This window comes from Equus caballus, chromosome 1 (assembly GCF_041296265.1).
Source record: "Equus caballus isolate H_3958 breed thoroughbred chromosome 1, TB-T2T, whole genome shotgun sequence".
NCBI classification, from domain to species: domain Eukaryota; kingdom Metazoa; phylum Chordata; class Mammalia; order Perissodactyla; family Equidae; genus Equus; species Equus caballus.
This window is the reverse complement of record NC_091684.1, coordinates 105,677,191-105,695,383: the sequence shown is the minus strand read 5'-3', so window position 1 is coordinate 105,695,383 and position 18,193 is coordinate 105,677,191. Positions and strand designations below refer to the sequence as shown.

The window sequence follows — 18,193 nt, the reverse complement described above, 5'->3', positions numbered from 1 at the left end:
CACAGCCAAGAGACCTTTTGTCCTCAATGACCCAACCCCTGCCTGCTTCTCCCACCTTGAACACCTGTCGGGATGGCAGTGATGGGTGAGAACTGGCTTATTTCTCATATATTTTGAAGACAGAACTGCTGTGGTTTTCTGAGGGACTGGAGGTAGGGGGTGGGTGGGAGAAATAGTGGGGTCAAGGATGACCACGGGGGTTTTGATTTGAGCTCCTGGAAGGATGGTTTCTATCTCTGGAACTGGGGAGCACCCAGGACATATTCTTGCCTCCTGCCAACCAGTGAGTCTGGGTCCAAGTGGCCTAGGGCCACATACCCTTGGGCAGGCCACATGCCTGGACTCAAGGCCCTCCAGAGCGACCTTCCTTGCCCAGCCTGCCCTGAGGAGTGCACTGAACACCTCTTTTCACCTTACTTTTCAAGTTGGGAAAGCTATAATAACCCCCAAATGTAATCCAGCTTTGCTTGGCCGGCAGTTTATGGAGATGGTAGTGGGCTTTCCTCTCAGGAACCCTGGGCTCAGTGAGAGTGCCATGTCCCCTGACAACCTAGGACCATGGTGATCCCAGAGCAGCCCTGATGAGCAGCCCTGAGAAGCAGAGACGTCCTGTCTCCCTCTGTGCCCGCCTTTGGAATGATGGCCAGGAGTTCACTGTCTAGCGGGGGAGCACATGCCCCCAGTCTCAAGCACCAAGGGCGAAGACAAGGGTGAACCCTGCACTCTCAGGCTCCCAGAGCCTCAGAAGTGAAGTGGATTGAGGACAGGAGATGGATTCAAGTGGTCCCCTTGGATGTTCCTCAGCCTCCTTGGTCTCTATTGAGGTACTCCACACCCCCTCCCAATGTTGTAGGGGAACTGCAAAGCCAAGCCAAGTGCAGCTCCTGGGCTCCAATGGTTTGTGTGTGTGTGTGCACGCACATGCTTGCACACATGCACGTGTGTGTTTTCCTAGTGCTGCCAGGGGAGCTACTGAGAGACTGAGGCCTCTGAGCACCCCCTGCTGATCCTGCCCCTGCAGGAACCACGTCTCCTGGCATCATGCCCCCAGGACTGCCCCTCACCCCATAAAACATCTCTACACAGGCTACAGCCTATTAACGCAAGTATCGTATGAGCGCTGATGGGGGAGCAGGAGTCCCTACTCTGCCACTGTGTGACCTTGGGCAAGTTATTGCCTGTCTCCAGGTCTCAGTTTCCTCATCTGTCAAATGGGGATGGAAGGAAAAATTGGAATCCATTATCCTTTCCCATCTCAAAGGCCCAAAGGTAGCCCCACCTTGCCTCCTCCTGGCACATATAAGGTGGGGACATCCCCACCTCAGGCCTTTCTTTAGCCCTGGACAGCAGAATGCCTCCTCCTGCCTCAGCCCAAGTCTGAATGCACATCCATTCCTGTCCATCCTGGTCACCCCTTCCTCTCTGGCCCTGGGAAGGCTCTAGACAGGAGGTGAGACTCTAACTAAATAGAGAGGAGATGAAATGGCATTCCAAGCAGGGGCAAAGGCATAGGGTCATGGAAGCACGGCTGATCTGGAGAATGGCTGTGGCCTGATGTGGCTAGAATGAAGTATAAGTGGGAAAGCCATGGGGACAGACCCTGCAGAGCCTTGTAATCCATGCTCATAAATCTGGAGCTCATGCTGAAGGCAGTGGAGAGCCACTGGAGAGTTTAGACATGGTCCGGAGTTGCGGTTTGGACATATTACTCTGGGGTGGTGTGGAGAAGGACTTGAACGTTTGTGGCAGAGCCTGCAGACTGTCTCCCATTCCCCATGGCTGCCCCAGAAGAAGGCTGCATTTCCAACCTCTCTTGGAGCTAGGCGTGGACACGTGACTAAGTTCTGGCCAATTGAATGTAATCAGAAGTATCTTGCACATCTTCCAGGGAATGTCCCTAGCAGGAGGGGAAGTGCCTCTTATCCTTTCTTGCTTCCTTCTGACTGGAATGCACCTCAGTGGCTGGCACCCGGACCTCCTGATCTGATCTGGTTAAGCTGATGTGAGCATGTTCGGTGGGCAAGCCTAGGGCAAGATGGTGGCTACCATCTTTGGTCCACAGCTATACTCTGCCACTCCAGTGCATTCTCCCACAGGTCCGAAGCCTGTTTCCCACCTATTCTAAAACTGGTGGCAATTGGGCCATCCTCACTGCTTCCTTTTCTCTATGTTCCCAGCTGTTAGCTCTGTCCTGGAGGAAGGCTTTCTCAGGGGCATCTCCACATTTGGACAGCTGAGCCATTTATAGCCACTTGGTGAAAATAATAACAGCCGATATTCACTGAACACTTACTTTGGGCAAGCACTGTGCTCAGGGCTTTGCAAGGATGATCACATTTATTATCTCTTAACCTTCATGCCATCTTGCCTCTGAAACCACACCAGGGTAAAGACAACAGGAAGGTTCTCGTGGAGTCAGGAGTGATTATCGAACAGAACTGATGAGGCTGTTCAGGTCCCCACCCCACTTTAATCACCCTCCCTGTTCTAAATGAGGAACCAGGCTCAGAGATGTGAAGTAAGTGGCCCAAGGTCACACAGCTGGAAAGTAGCAGATAGGGAACTCCAGGTCTTTATTGTGCTCAAGAGAAGCAGGTGACCCTGTGAACTCCATCTCTAGTGGGGAGATTACAAGGGCGGCTCTGGAGCCAGAGTGCCTATGTTTAATCCCAGCTCTGCCACTTACTGGCTGAGTCTCTCTGTGCCTCAGTTTCCTCATCTGAAAGAGGTAGGTAGTACGAGGGCATCCCTCATGGGATTGCTGTGAAGATTAAAAGAGATAATGTGTGTAAAGTGCTTAGCATAGCAGCTCATTACTATTATTGTTTTTGTTATTGTTATTATTACCATGGGTCTCAGCCTCTCCCCGGGCTGTGTCAGGAAGAATCAGGAGGCAGAGAGGAAAGCCCGGGCTGAGAATTTTCTGCCCCATCACCTGTGCCGGAGGCCAGAGGACAGAGGAGGGACCGCGTGACTGCCTGGGCTGGCGGGCAATTTACTGGAAGAGCTCATTTGGTGACTCTGACTCTGAGTTAATTAAAGATGGCCATGAGGGGTCATTGCCATGGCGACAATTAGGCTGAGAAGGAGCCTCATTAAGGTGCGGCTTTAACAAGCCCTGTTGTTTTTAACCTGAGATCTTGTGAAAGAGGAATTCTTCAGCTTGCTTCCCTCTCTCCTTTTCTGTGTGTTGGATCCCTTTGTAGAGAGCCCCCAAGGAAGAAGGAGACAGACGAGAATTCCTGGGTCCTGCTCCTCTGAAGAATCAACAGGCAGCAGGTTGCTTCCCTCTGGCGTTTCTCTGGCGGCTGAGAGAAGGGCTGGGTGGCTGGAGGGTTAGAGAGGGAGGGGAGGGTGAGGGCGATGAGGTCAGAGCAGGAGGTGAGGAAGGAGGAGTTTATTACAAACGGAACTGGAGGCCTTTCCCAGAACTTGGAAATGTCACTTCTTCCTCCCAATCTGCTTCCTACACTGAGTGGGGGGCTGGCGTGGATGGCAGTGGTGGAGGAGGAGCCCGTTCAGAGTGGGAGGAGGGAAGAAGGGAGGTCCAAGACCTCTCTCAATTCCGAGTACTTAAAAAATGTGTGTATTGTTTATTTCCATAGCAATATAGGCTTATTGAGAAAACTTAGAAATTTCAGAAAAGCACAAAAAGAAAATATCCCCCGCAGTCTCGCCCCCAGACTTAACGACTGTTAAGATTTTTGGTGAGACAGAAGCTGAGCAGAGGCCACAGCGAGCCGAACTGAGGGAAGGGCAAGAGGAACATGTATTTTTTCGTTTATTTCCTTTCCTACTGTTTAAATTTTTATCAGGAGGATGTCAAATAAAACCAAGTTAAAATAACACATAATGCAACATTTTTCTATACCAGGAGACGCAGTGTACATTTTCCTCTACAAAAAGAGGGGTCTTATTGTACCTATAATTTTGAAATCTCAATTTATCGCTTGAAGATAACAAGACATCTTGAACGCTTTTCCAGGATGTTACATTTTCTTCCTGACTTTTTTTTTAAGCACATTATAAAATGTTGCGCCTGTACAAAGGGTGGACAGAAAAGGTAAGTTTCCTGCCTGGGTCCCCCACCCTTGGTTCCCCAGCCCAGGAACAACCACTAAGACCAGTTTCGTCTGTATCTGCCTGGAGACAGTCTTTGTGTTACAAGCTCACCGGTTCTTCCATGTATCTTTTTTGTGCAACAAAGTTAGCCCACTATTCACCCTGTTCTGCTCGCTTTTTCCACTTTGCAGTACATGTGAGACATGGTCCCCAGGCTGATGTATAGCTGTCTCATTCTGTGTTTAACAGCTGCATTCTGTACAATTAGGGACTTGAATGCATTTAACCAGCGCCCTGTTGGTGGGCGCTCAGGTGATTGCCACAGATAAGGCTGCAGGGCTGTATCTGAGGTTGGAGTTCTAAAGGAGACTTGTTAAGTCAAAGAGCATTACCCCATCATTTTTAATGTCTTTGTAATATTCCAGAATATGGATGGCCATGATGTATTTAACAATTCCTTATGGTAGAGCATTTAAATTGTTGCCATTTTTCACAATGGATTACCCATGATCATCTTTGAGGAGGCTAAAGTCTGCAGGGGAGACAGAGAAAAGAACCAGCCTTTGTAATAACATGGAGGAGCTGCTGCGATGGCGGCGTGTCCAGAAATGGCACAGCCCAGCTTGTGGAAGTCAGGGAGGAGCCGGGCCGGAAGCGGGAGGAGGCAGGAGGGAGGGGGCGGGGCTTTAGGCCAAGGCCCTGAGGTTCTGAAACACTTGGCAGGCTGCTGGAGCTGGGAGTCTTTACGTGTGAACCAGAGGTGGTCCTGGCCCTCAAGGGGCTCACAGGGGTGGTCTTGGATATGCTTTCATGCCCAGCATTCGGCATAGTGGTCACAGGTAGCACTCAGTGAGTGTTTATGGATGAATGAATAAGTGGGGGATACAGAGAGAGGAGCTGCAGAGCGGGCAGGGGCCATGGCTTTGATGGCCAGCTGGAAGGTTTGAACTTCGTCTGGTCAGGGATGGGGTCCCCGTGGAGGCCCTCTCATGAGAGCAGGCACAGTCAGATCTGCTGTCCTGGAAAGGTTCCTCTGGGAGACCAGGCAGAAGGGTGGCCCCACAGACTGCCAACCAGGTGTGGGAGACTGCAGCACTGTTCCCCCGTCTTCAGTGTCCCTCCCTCCAATGGTCCTCCCGGCAGGACTACACATCCCAACCCTGGTGCATGCAGGTATGGCCATGTGACTTGTTTTGGCCGATGAAATATGACTGGAAGAGATATGTGGCATTTTCCAGAAGCCCCTAAGGGACAGTTAGCTTGGGATTTGCCACGTTCTCAGTTCTCTCCCTTGGCAGTTGCAGAAGTATGGGCCAATATGGAGCTCCTTCAGCCAGCATCCCTGAGTGACTATGATGAGCAGAGGCCCCTCACCAGCCTGCAATAGACATGTAAACATGAGAGGAAATAAATGATGTTGCTTTAAGCCACTAAGATTGGGGGTGTTGTTTGTTACTGTAGCATAACAATGGCTGTCCTGACTGATACACAGGGGAACTGAACCAGATAATTCCCAAGCCCTTCCAGATGTGCGTAACAGGCCGTGATTCTGCCGAGCTGGGTTTTCTGTGGCCGGGCCTGAGTCTACTCTCGGTTTACCCAGAGACACTCCACCTCAAGTTCTTATAGAGACCTAGACCATGACCTTTCTGCCAGACCCACTTTGAGCCACAAGAACATTTCTCAGAGGTCGAGAGAAACCTATGGCAGAAGTCTGCAGCAGCCATGGCCCTCCTGAGATATGGCTCCTGGTGGCCTTTAAAGGGTCAGACATATCAACAGCCATGTCAGTATCAGCAGTAAGAGGAGGGAGTATCCTTGCTCTTTCTGAAGAGGTTCCCTCTTTCTGAAGGGGAAACGGAGGCTGTAGTGCTATTTTAGCCCAAATCCCTCATGCCATTGCACCCAAAAGTTGGTTTCCACTGCCTTTCCAATAGGGACACATCTCACAGAGCTGGAGGTTCAGAGGAAGGGCGTCCCTGGAGATGATAACATCAGGGCTCGGTGAGGTCTCCAAGGACTCTGTCCTCCATGTTGGCTTTATCCTCAGGAACATGCCCCCTTCATGATCACAAAATGGCTGCCAGTAGCCATCAGGCCACATGATTGCCTGCTTGTTCCTGCCAATGAGAGAAAATGTTCCACCCCATCCACGGACCATATTCATAACCAGGGCAGATGGCACTGACTGGCTCGGACCAGCCATTCCTAATCCTGTAAGGCCCAGCACCCCCCTTCCATAACAAATATTACTATCCTAATGAAATCTGTAGAAGAGAGAATCCACTTACACATATAATTACAAAAATACCAATACAGTGTCCTAATTAGAAAGGAAAAACAAGAGGAAATATATAATAAAATAATACATAGTTCAAGATACCTGCTCAGGCACAAGTATTCTGGAGGACATGACAGAACAATCAGATGCCTTTACCTGCATGTAAAATCTCCACAAACACAGCAGCGATGGATGCAGAGAGGTGCACGTGGACTGTTTTGGAGACTAAAATGTCACCGGTGCGTGATTGTGATGAAATGCACTCCTGGGAAGATTCTAAACAACACAGAGCATACGCTTCCTCAGAGTACACAGCGGTGGTTGTGCTGTGTGTGGTGTATATTTGATGTGTACATTACAGCTGTGCAAAGAAACCTTTCTGTTACTATGTAACGTGGCTTAGGGTCTAGGCTCACATTTTTCACCCTGTCTCAGGCCAGTGGGGCATCTGAAAGTCATGTGGGATTCAGGCCGAACCTTTGTTATGTGCGACTGTCGGGAATTCTAGCCCCGACCCCTGCTCACCAAATATCGGCAATGCCCCCATCGTTAGGACGACCAAAATGTCCCGCAGAAATATACACGCCCCTAGGGGTACTGCTGCCCCTCTGGAAAACCTCTGGTCGGGTCCAATCAGGAGTCCTTTGTTGGGCCTGGAGTGGGGCGGCTGCCCAAACGGAATTTGTGTTCCCTTAGCAAGAAGGAGGAGGGAGTGGACGTAGGGGAGGTGACTCAGTGTCCACGCCAGGCCTCAAGCTCAGCTGTTTTTCATAGGGCTGGTGGTCTACTCTGGGGGTCCCTTCCTGGGACTGAAAAATCTTAGATGTGCAGAGGGGCTCTCAAGAGAAAGTTTCCATAGCTGTGTGTGTGTGTTTCTGATTGGCACAGAAAATACTCAGGTCTCTCAGCCAGGAAGAAAGAGGCAGGGTAGGCTGGCCCAGTGCCCACTGAGAAAGAACAAGGCCCCTCTCCCCGAGCTTTTCCAGGACACTGACACTCAGATTTGTCCAGCTCCTCCAACCATGTGAAACCACTTTCCTGCTATTATCTCACTGGACCCTTGCCTCCCATTAGGTTACTCATTTTTAAAAGTTAATCTGTAGGAACTCTTTATATATTATATATACTATTCCTCTCTATGTTGTTGACATTTTCTTCCAATTGTCACTTTTCTTTTAACTTCATAGAAGGTATCTTTTGCCTCATGTAAGTTTTTAATTTTGATGGAATCAAATCTGGAAATACATTCCTTTATGAACCTCAGGACTGTGAGGCTGGATGAGCTGGTGGTTTTTATGTGTTGATGTGAAGGAGGGATGCATGGATGAGAAAACTGCGAGGGGAAGGTCAGTTTACAGGCCTGAGACACAGGTGGTTCCTTGAGGCTTCCTGGGCCAGGCAAATGTCTGGAGGCCCAGACCAAGAGCTCCTCTCCAGTCCTCTCCCCAGGAGGTACAGTCATTTGCAGGGCCTGGAATGCGGAGTTCCTCCTGAATCCTACCAATAATCCTTCTGGAGCCATCAATAGCTGACAGTTCTGCCTGAGGAAAGCAGAAGGGCCCCCCTGGAGGTCATCTCCTGGCTTCTGGAGTGGGGAATGCAGGGCATCAATGCGGCCAAGTGGAGGCCGCTGAGGGCTGGGAGCCAGAGGAGGTGGGGTGCGTCTCCACACTACAGCTAACTGGCTGTGTGGCCTTGGGAGGATCTCTGCCCCTCTCTGGGCTCAGCTTCCTCTTCTGTCCAAGGAGGGGGTTGCCCATCATGTTCTCAAGGTTCCCTTCCACTGCAGATATCCCACCACCATTTCTCCACACACCCCTTCCTTGAAACAGCCCCACCGCTGGGAGCTGCCTCATCCTGCCCCTGCTCAGATTCCTCACCTGGGGCAGGAGGGGGCCTTAGTGTGAGGGTGTCTGGGAGTATCTGTAGCCTCAGAAACTTGCTCCTGGTCTGGGGTGTGACTTCTGAGCCTCCTGGTGCCTGGCTTCAGCCCTGGAGGTATAGAATGGAGGCAGGGCCCACAGGATGCCGCCCCCCCCCCCCATGGGCATCCCTTTCCCAAACTTGTTGACATGCTCTCACCTTGAATATAATTTACTCTGTCAGCTGTGTGGCTACCGGCTGGTTGGCACAAGTCCGACTTGTAGACTGTAGATGTCTAATGTATTTGTTCATTTGGATTCTGCAGTTTTCTTTTAAAAGTCTGGAAGAAATACTTTGGTTTTTCATGCCTCTTACGTTTGTGTATCCCCAGAAAAGCTCATAAGCTGAACCCTGTGCCTGTGGCCAGGCTGGAGACTTCCAGCCCTGTGCTCACCCCGGCCCCCAGCCTCCCTGCCTGACCTGGGTCCCCTGCATCTCTCCCCAGGACCAATGCCCCCGTCTTCTGCAGCTCTCCCCAACTCATCCTACACAACACAGCCAAAGTGATCTGAATATCTCCCTTTTTAAAAAAATTATAATGACTTTACGATTTTCAATTTAATAATTTTGTTCATTTTTCAGAAAGAAGAATCACTCACACGGCTCAAAATTCAAAAGGAACAAAACGCACACCGTGTAAGTTTCCTTTCCACCCCGTGCCCAGCCTTGAGTCCCAACCCCAGAGGACACTGATGTCCATCACTGTTGGGTACCCTCTGGGCACACTCTATGAGTACTCATGAGTGTATGTGTACATGTTCTTTATTTTGGGGGCCTCTTTTCGTTTTTTTTGAACACAAATGACAGCAAAGTACGTTTCTAAGGGCACATCCACCCAGACCTTTGCGCGGCTCCCTCGAGTCCCGCAGGGAAAGTCTTTAGGCCCGGACCAAAGGCCGTCCTTGACCAGCCCCTTCTGACCGCTCCCCCGCGCCCTTGCGCAGCTCCGGGCCTGTGCACACCTCCGCCTCCGCTCGGGCCCCTTCCCCGCTCCTGACTCCTCCTGCGGGTCCTCAGGGCTCAGCTTCCCCGGCTCCGCAGCTGCGCTGGCGGGGTCCCTCCTGCCCCTGGGAGCCTACAGCGTCGCCCCCGGCCACTGCCACTGTCTGCTTCCCTGCGAGCCTCCCCCGCCAGGCCGTGCGGTGCTCGGGCACGAGAGGCTGTACCTTCCTCATCTGGAATCCCCAGGGCCGGGCACGGTACCTGGCACAGAGAGGGCGCTCTGAAACGTCGCCGGGTGGGATCGGAAGGGGCCGGTAGGCGGTGATCGCTTTGCCACAGCGGCACCTCGTGGTGGACTTCGGAAGTGCAGTGGGGAAGTGACGGGGCGAGGGGCCGGGGTTCCCCCGACTCCAGGCATCCACTGGGGTCTGTGTCGCAGGCGCTCTCCCACCCAACCACTCCAGACCTCACCTTGCCCAATGGCGCCCAACGTGGGCAGAGCCCGTTGGGCGGTGACCAGCTTTCCCATCACCGGGACAGCTGTCTGCTGGGGAGACCTACTCATACCATGATGGGCAGCAGGGCAGGTGGCCGTGCATATGTGTGTGTGTGTGTGTGTGTGTGTGTGATGTACTTGTGTGTTTCAGGGCTACCTAGCATATGCCCTGAGCAGATAATTAACACTACCCCTCTTCTATAAGACAAAATTATTGGCAGTAACAATTGTGAAATCCGTAACAATAAATAAATGACAGGCTACGAAAATTTTCTTTTATTGAATCTCCTGCGTAAACTCTTGCCATCTCAAAAATAAATAAAATTAAAAATACAACAGTCATTATAGTACAAAAAAGGAAAACATGGATGCATACTTTTAGATTATATTATTTTTTAAAATGGGGGGAATCTATACCTATATATTGGTCTGTCCCAGTAATGAACAAAATTACTTTAGAATTAAATAAGAATAAAAGACTAACCATTTAAAAAGAAGAAACTTCAATTTTAAACAAACTGGTCAAATTCAGTCAAATGTTTCCCACATAATTTAAAATTTGCACTTTCCCGACAAAACTATTGTGGCCTCTCACAGCTCACTCTCTGATTCACTGTTTTGTATTTTAAACAAAAATAGCACTACGCAATTCAAGTTCTGTTTCTACAACTTCACTGTCACCGACTTAGGGCTTGGAGACACAAATGGCGCCTGAAGCTGCTTGGTTGGTTCCACCCCCACCCCCAACAGGTGCAGAGGCCAAACGTGGAGTTAGCAGTTGTCGGAATTATGTCCGTGTAGAACACAGGGCTAATTAAAGGTAAATGATAAAAATGTGCTGATTTGGAGTCTGCATATTTATTATTAAAAGCCAGCAGGTTAAGACACGAAAGGACACGTATTGTATGATTCCACTTAACGTGAGAAACATAGAATAGGCAAATTCATGGAACAGAAAGTAGAAAGAGGTGGTTGGGGGGCTGGGGGAGGGGGAAGTGGAAGCTGTTGCTAAATAGGAAAAGAGTCTGTTTGGGAAGATGAAAAAGTTCTGGAAATAGATAGTGGTGATGGTCACACAACATTGTGAATGTCCTTGATACCACTGAACTGTATACTTAAAAATGGTTATAGCAGAATAAAAATAGAAAAAAAAGGCTAAAATGTTATGTATATATATATATATTTATATATGTATATATTTTTTTATGTATATATGTATTTTTTCTTTTGGTGAGGAAGATCGTCCCTGAGCTAACATCTGTGCCAATCTTCCTCTATTTTGTATGTGGGTCGCCGCCACAGCATGGCTTGATGAGTGGTGTGTAGATCCATGCCCAGGATCTGAACCCGTGAACCTGCGAACCCTGGGCTGCTGACACAGAGCACGTGAACTTAACCACTACACCACTGGCCCGGCCCCTATGTTATGTATATTTTGCCATAATAAAAAAAAATCTGAAAAAAACCCACAAGTTAGAATTAACAAAATAATTTCGGGGGGAGAGGAGCATCTTATCGATGACATAATTAAAGAGTTGACAGTACAACGTGATGTTTAAAAAGCAGACTGAAGGAGGGGTTCATTATTATTTTGAAGTTCTCTACAGATAAGCACTCACCTGCCCCCAGGTTGGATCCCCTGGGACACCGTTGGTGTGTCTATCTTTGTGGGTCTGTCGCTTTTCTGTGTCTGAGTCTGTGGGGTCTTTGTGTGTCTGTGTGTCTCTTTGTTGATGTCCCTTGTGTCTATCTGTGAGTCTGTCTGTCTGTCTGCGGTGCATTGTGTGAGGGTGAATGAGGTGCTCTGTGTCTCGTACCTGCCACAGTGCCTGTCATGAGAAGCCAACCACTGTTATCTGCTGGGTGCTTGTTTGTGGGTGTTTGTCTCTGTTCTCCAGGGATCTGCTGGTGGCAGGGTCTGAGTGTCTCTGTGTGCCTGTTCCTGTGTGTGTCTGTGATGTGCAGGGTGGGCACGTGGTGACCGTCTCCATGCCCGGCCCCTCTCTCTGGCCTGGGAGTGGCAGGCTGGGGGGCTGCTCCAGTGGGTGGCTCACAGGGGGCGCTGTTGTTGCCCTTAATTTTCTGGCTTAGGGTTCCCCCAGAGCTGGCCTGATGGGGGAGGGCACCCCACAGCCTGACTTTCCCAAAAGCTACACCAAAATGTCTCCGAAACTGTCTTCCTAGTGACTTCCAGTGCTTCCAAAAGTCCCAGCCAGCCCTGCACTCGTCACCCATGGACCCCAAACTGGGCTGTCAGGAGTGGACACCAACAACCCCAGCAGTGACCAAGCCCTCCTGAGGTCACCTGGGCCCACCCCTTATGTGGAGCAAGGGGCATGAGTCCTTAGAGGAGATGGCCTGGGATCCACACGGGACTGCAGTCCTGAACTGGCATCTGGAGACTCCATCTGTGTGCCTCGCTGGGACTCGGTTCCACTGCCTTCAAGGCAGGCACAGTACCTCCCATAGGAGGCTCTTCCTCCCTCCAATCACAGGCCCACCAGGCCTCAGTGCAAGTCCCTTTCAAGGCCGACAGGATGAGCCCTGTGAAAGGTCTTCAGAGCCGCTGATGAATAGGGATGGGTGGAGTGGGGCCGGAAGGGCTGGGAATCCTGGAGCTTCAGAGTCAGGAGGGAGCAGGTCTGACTCACAAAGACGGTGACATGACACACTTCCCTTTCCAGCTCGGAGGTTCCCAGGCAGAGGTGGGCGGGAGTGGGGGAAGCCTTGGTTCCCTGGACAAAGTTCAGCCTCCCTTGTGGCTGATGCCCTCTAGGGAGCCCCGGCTTTGGCCAGCAGGGAAGAAAGGCTCCTCTCTGGGTGGTGCTGGGCCTGGCACGAGGCTGCCTGGGAAACAGAGTCCAGTGTCTGGCTCCAACGGGCATTCAGAAGCTCAGGGCCTGGCAGGCTCTGCCAGCTGCCGGAAAAGGGGGGCATTGTCCCCTCCTCAGCCAAGTCAACAGAGTCTCCCCTCCACTGCTCTTGAGGGCCCAGCTGACTCCCTGCTCCCAGGGTGGGCTGGGACCCAGAGATGCCCACAGTCAGGCACTGAGGGAACAGGTGCAGGTGTGGACTCAGGGGATGGGCTGGGACTCCGGGGTTGGGGGGCGGTGCAAGGGAAGAGTTCTGGATTCAGAACCAGCCTCTGAGCTACAGGAAGTCCTGACTTGGGGCTGAGGGTGTGTGTGCACCAAGTAGCAGAGACACGAGGCCTCTCGATGCTTAGGGGGTCCCAGTTCCCATCTGCATGATCCAGCACAGCTCTCAAATTCTCCCTGTGGACTCCCAAGCCAGCAAGCAGCCCCTGGAATTCCTCATTAATCCAGAGCTCTGCTTAGGGCAGCCCCAGTCGGCACCGATGGGCTTGGGAATGCACTTCCTAACGGGGAAGACTCTGAAACATCAACAGGATGGCTTGTGCAGGTCCTGTGCCCATGGTGGAGACAGCTTTGCCAAGAGCTCTGCCTTGGGGCTCGGATGCAGGGCGTACAGGGACTCTGTACTATCTGCAGCTGAAGTCTCAAGTTATTCCAAAATAAAAAAGTGACTTTTGAAAAGGCAGGGTGGATCCTGCGGAAGGAGCCCTTGTCGCCCCAACTCTTTCACCCCAACACACACCCTTCGTTACTGAAATTGCTGGAAGCCTTGATCTGAGCACTGCTGTTGGACGCAGTTAAGTTAGAATGAATGATCATTCCATACTCAAACAGGGGCTGAGAAATAGGGTTCTCGTTTCTAGAGCCTAGCCTACGTGTCAGGCCTGATCCCCATCATCTCAGGTGATGCACACCCCGTCCAATAAGCGCTATTTCTGTACAGGTGCCATTTAGAGATGAAGAAACCACGGCTCCGTGGGTGAGCAAGTCACCGAGATCGAGATGGCACAGCCAGAGCCGCAGAGCCAGACACGCGGACCCCGGGGGCCGGGCACTTCCTGAGAGCTTCCCATAGTCCCAGCCTGCCAGGGCGAGATCCCCATCTGACCACCCAGTTGGCTAAGGACAGGGGTCATGTCGACGCGGGATGCTTCAGGAGAGGAGCTGCTTCCAGGCCTCCCGGAGCTGTGCCTGATTTGCAGACCAGGGACCACTCAGGAGGTCCATCCCTCACCATAGGCCTGAGAGCCTTTCTCAAGCCCACTCTCATCAGTTACCAGTTCCCGCTGCTGTCCTGGAGAGTAAGAAAGCAACATTGTAGTTCCCCTACCCACCCCTGGGGACTGTCCAGGCCCCCTGGCCAGTGGGAGGGTGGTCCCTCAGCTTTCAACAACTCTCAGCACAGCTGCCCAGGCTGTGGGTGGCTGGGGCCCAGCTGGCCCTCCCCCCTAACCATGGCAGGACGATGGGGGCGTGTTAGAGGATGCCTGGGTGGGCGGCCAGTGCGAGCTGGCCTCCTGGGGCCTCCCCGGATGCTGAGCAGCGTGGCCACTTCCGAAGGCCCCTTTGTCGGCCCCTTTATCTGGAAGAGCAGCTGCAATTGTGCAGGGACAAAGCCCGGCGGCCCTGACTCCCGCCCCTGCCTGTGGCCCCGCGGGGAGAGTTTCCCAGGCTTCTGCCCCTCCAGGCAGAGGACACCCAGACCTTCTACTCCGGGGCCCAGGACTGGTTCATCCAGCCCTAGGGCACTCTCCTCCAGCGTGTCTCCTCCACAAACACGGCAAGCGGTCCCCGCGTTGGATGCTGCGGGAGCCTCCAGGAAGAGGCTATGCCCTCTGCTCACCTGCTGCAGAGCATTTTGGGAGGGTTTGCTGACAGGCAGGCAACATAGGGGTGCTGGATGGAGGGTGGGCCACCCCAAGAGGCAGCTGGAAAGTGGGGTAAGGCTGGGGAAGTAGGCTGGAGGGCACGTCTTCGTGTCCTTGTACCCAACACAAGCACATCCTAAGGAGGGGTGGAGGAAGAAGGGAGGAGGAAGGAGGGAGATCCTTACTCCGCCCCCGCCCCAGCCCTAGCCCTTGAACGCTGGGATGCTAAGCCCTGTGCCCACACGAGGGCATCCAGTGCTCACGGCATCCTCCTCCCATAGACCATTAAGGCTGACAGAAGGAAGCGACTCGCTCACAGATCTCACAGCTCACAAGTGGGACTTGAAGCCGTGAGTCTCTGACCCCTAATGCTTTCCGCCATCTTCAGGAGAGAGGGCCAGGATGTCAACCAGGGGGCGGGCTGCATGGCCAAGGACACAGAGGCTGCTCCAGGCCTGGCTTCTTTGGCCTCCTGTCTACCAAGACCACCCATCCTGTGTGATCCCCTGGAAGGGGCCACCTTTGCTCGTGGGAGGTTCTGGTCCTTCTAGGAAAGGGCCAGAAAAGCTCTTTGCCCACTCCTCACTTCCAAAGAGCGACAGAGGGGACTGCCCCTGGGCTTGCACCAGCACCCTGGGAGCACTTGCAGAGGAAATAATGGCTCACCTGTTAGCCAGTGGTTCTTGCCCAACCTGTTTTCTTCTGGGTTGGAGGAGGCAGTGACCCAAGGTCTAGTGGTCCATTCCTGGAATCCAGAGGGTGTCCCCAGCCCCAGGGGCCAGGCTCTGGGCATCAGCCCTCTAGGGACAGCCAACCCTGCCTGCTCCATCGCAAGAAGCCTGGGGTACCCAGGCTTTAGGTACCCAGGAGCTAACTCTCTGCAGAGACCCAGGAGCCCAGCAGACACTTCCTCCTCATGCCTCCCCCCTCCTTCTTCTCCCTTCCCCTCCCTCGCCTCCCCTCCCTCCACCTTCCCTTCCACTCCGGCCATCTGTCTTTCCTTCCTCCTGCTTCTTATCCCTTTCATCCTCTCCTTTTCCTTTCCTTTCCCCTTCGTCACCCTCCTCTTCCTCATCTCCTCCTCCCCCTCTTTCCCTTCCTCCTTCTCTCTGTCTTCCTGTCTCTCCTCCCACCTCCAAACCTCTCCAGGGCCCCTGGCCTCGAATCTCATGTAAATGATGCAGTGAACACAGCCCCCTCGCCACCCCAGAGTGCCCACAAATCATAAATCTCACACCAGAAGGAGGCCTTAGGCATCCTCTACTCCAAGCTCCTCCTTTTATAGATGGCCCAGAGAGGGCAGGCAATTTGCCCGAGGTCACAAAGCCCAGTGTACTAAAGTACTATGTGGCCATTTGTCCGTGGGAATAAAAATAATCCTCGCGCATTTACTGAGCACCTAGATGTTAGTTCTGTGCTGGGTACATTGTATCTACCCCACGATAGCAACCCTTTAGAAGAGGTGTCACTATTTCCTTTTATTTTGCGCCAGAGAACCAAAACACTGAGACATCCAATGACTTGTCCAAGATTACACAGCTAGGAAGTGGAAGAGGAGAGATTCAACCCAGATCTACTCAAACTCTGACCATTCACGACATCTGCCAGGATCACTCGCTCCAGCTCCCTCCTGCTCAGGACTCATGGGTCACTGACTCCCCCAGAGGTCGCCTGAGGTACGCCGGACTGTCTTCTGCCAGCCCAGTCCTGTGGGCCCAGCACACACCCTGCTCCTGCCCGAGAAGCTGCCATCAGTTCAGCCCAGGGACTCTGTCTTGCTTGCCCAGGCCCTACAAATGAGGGCAGAGGAGCATCCTGGGAGAATACATGTAGGGGGCCCGGAGCATCCCCTCCTTCCATCTGTCCGCCCACCCGGGAGCCTTCCCTCTGAGATGTCACATGAATTCAGCATTGACAAAAGCCCAGGGCAGCGGTGGGAGTGCAGCCACAGCTGTGGGAACAAGGCAGGGAAGGAGGGAGGGAGGGAGGGAGGGAGGCAGCCAGCCAGAGACATCCCCAACCCTGGCTGCCCCCTGGAGAAGGAGAGGGCCTGTCAGATGTGGGAGGACAAGAGGCTGCCCCTGATGAGGGAGGGCACTCAGCCCAGGCCTCTTGCCAGTACTGCAGAGGGCCTGACCCTGTTGGAGCCGGTTTGGGGCAGAGCAGCAGGTTTCGGGGGGTGCTTGGTCCAGAAACCAGGTTCTGCCCCTCACCTGGTGTCCCCCGCATTCATAGGTCATGAGCTGCCTGAGTGTGGGGGCTTAAGGGATCCAGGCAGCAGGGAGTACCAATTGCTGGCCTGCTGAGCACCCCAGACCAGATGGGTGCAAATGCCAGGTCCCAAGAGGAGGAAGGAAACTGGTCCATTTGACAGATGAGGAAGCTGAGGCCCAGATACGGGAAGGGACTTTCTGAGTTCACAGCAGAGTGCATGCCGTCAGGGCTCTTGGCTCTCGGAGGAGAGGATTCAGGGAGGGCCACCAGGGCAACCCCTGCTTGTCCTGTACTGGGTCGCCAGCCGGAGAGGGCTCCAAGTCTAGAGGACTGCTGTCGGGAGGCTGGGGGCCACTGCTTCCCAGGACGGGGGCTGGGGCCCCGAGGGAGTGCTCATGGGGGTTCCCTTAGCACCAGCACTGGCCCTTACAGCACCTCCGTTTGACCTAGAGAAGAGGACCCCGCCCCTGACGCCCTACCTCCCTGGGCTGGGGAGCTGCCACACCCAGACTTTCTGCACTCCAGAGCTGGGCACCTCCAACCTGGCCCCTCCCACTCCCCTCTTCCCTCTGACCATCGCCTCTATCCTCAGCATTTCTTCTCTCTCCTTCCACCCTCCCGTGCTCTGAGCTCAGCGGTGCTCATGTCCCCATTGCCCCAGAAGTCCAGGCTCCCGAAAGGCTCCCACTGGCCTCTTAGAGCCAGCCTCCCACTCCCTCCACTTGCCCCGCCACTGCACCTGCACCCGGCGGCTGCGGAGCCTGGAGCAGACCCACCCCAGTGCCCGCTGTTTCTTCTGGCTGGAACATGCCCTTCCTTCTTTGCCTGGCCTGCTCCTGAGCGTGCACCTGGTCTTCAAGGTCACTTCTTCTAGAAGGTCTTCAAGGCCCTGTTGGCTGAATGAGCTGCCCTCTGCTGGGTTCCCTTAGATGGGCCTGGCCTCATTGCAGTCTCACACCATGTGGCTATCTCCCCGAGGGGACACAAGGCTTCCAGAGGGGGGAGGCTATATGTCTCCTCTGAGCCGCAACCCTGGGCCTAGGTCCCTAATATGAATTGCTACTCTGTAATGAGCATCATGAGTGTTTCCTGTGGGTCACACTGTGCAAAACACACAACATACAACGCTGCAGTGACTGTTCACAATGACCCTTTGGATTCAATTGCTACTTAATAATAAAGACTAATAATTGATAACAAATGCTATCGTTAAGCCCATTCCACAGGTGAAGACACTGAGGCCCAGGGGGGTCAGGCACTTCCTGCTAAGGGATACTGAGTCTTCCATTACGAGCACCGCCCCTGGGAAAATGTGAGCTGAATGAACCAGTGGATAAACTGCCAGGATCTGCATGGTAGGCAGGGGGAATCTCGGATGCGTCTCACACCAGAGGGTGGCACCTGGTCCCTGATCCCATCAGGGACTGTGTCCCGGCCCAAGGGGCTCCAGGACCTTCTGACACTAGCCCTGGGTCCTGGCCCCAGCATCGTCAGGCCGGAAATGTGTGAGTCTCGTTCTCCGAGTTCCTGG

General features: G+C 53.1%; 1 long non-coding RNA gene across 1 annotated transcript in view; it reads left to right on the top strand.

Annotated features, from left to right (window-relative positions):
• LOC106782122 (uncharacterized) overlaps positions 1-11,146 on the top strand; it is a 29,258-nt gene extending 18,112 nt beyond the window's left edge. Inside the window, exons 2-4 of the long non-coding RNA XR_002805161.2 lie at positions 8,849-8,902; positions 10,344-10,524; positions 11,007-11,146. This is a non-coding gene — a long non-coding RNA (uncharacterized lncRNA). The remainder of the gene's footprint in view (positions 1-8,848; positions 8,903-10,343; positions 10,525-11,006) is intronic.
• The last annotated feature ends 7,047 nt before the right edge of the window (positions 11,147-18,193 follow it).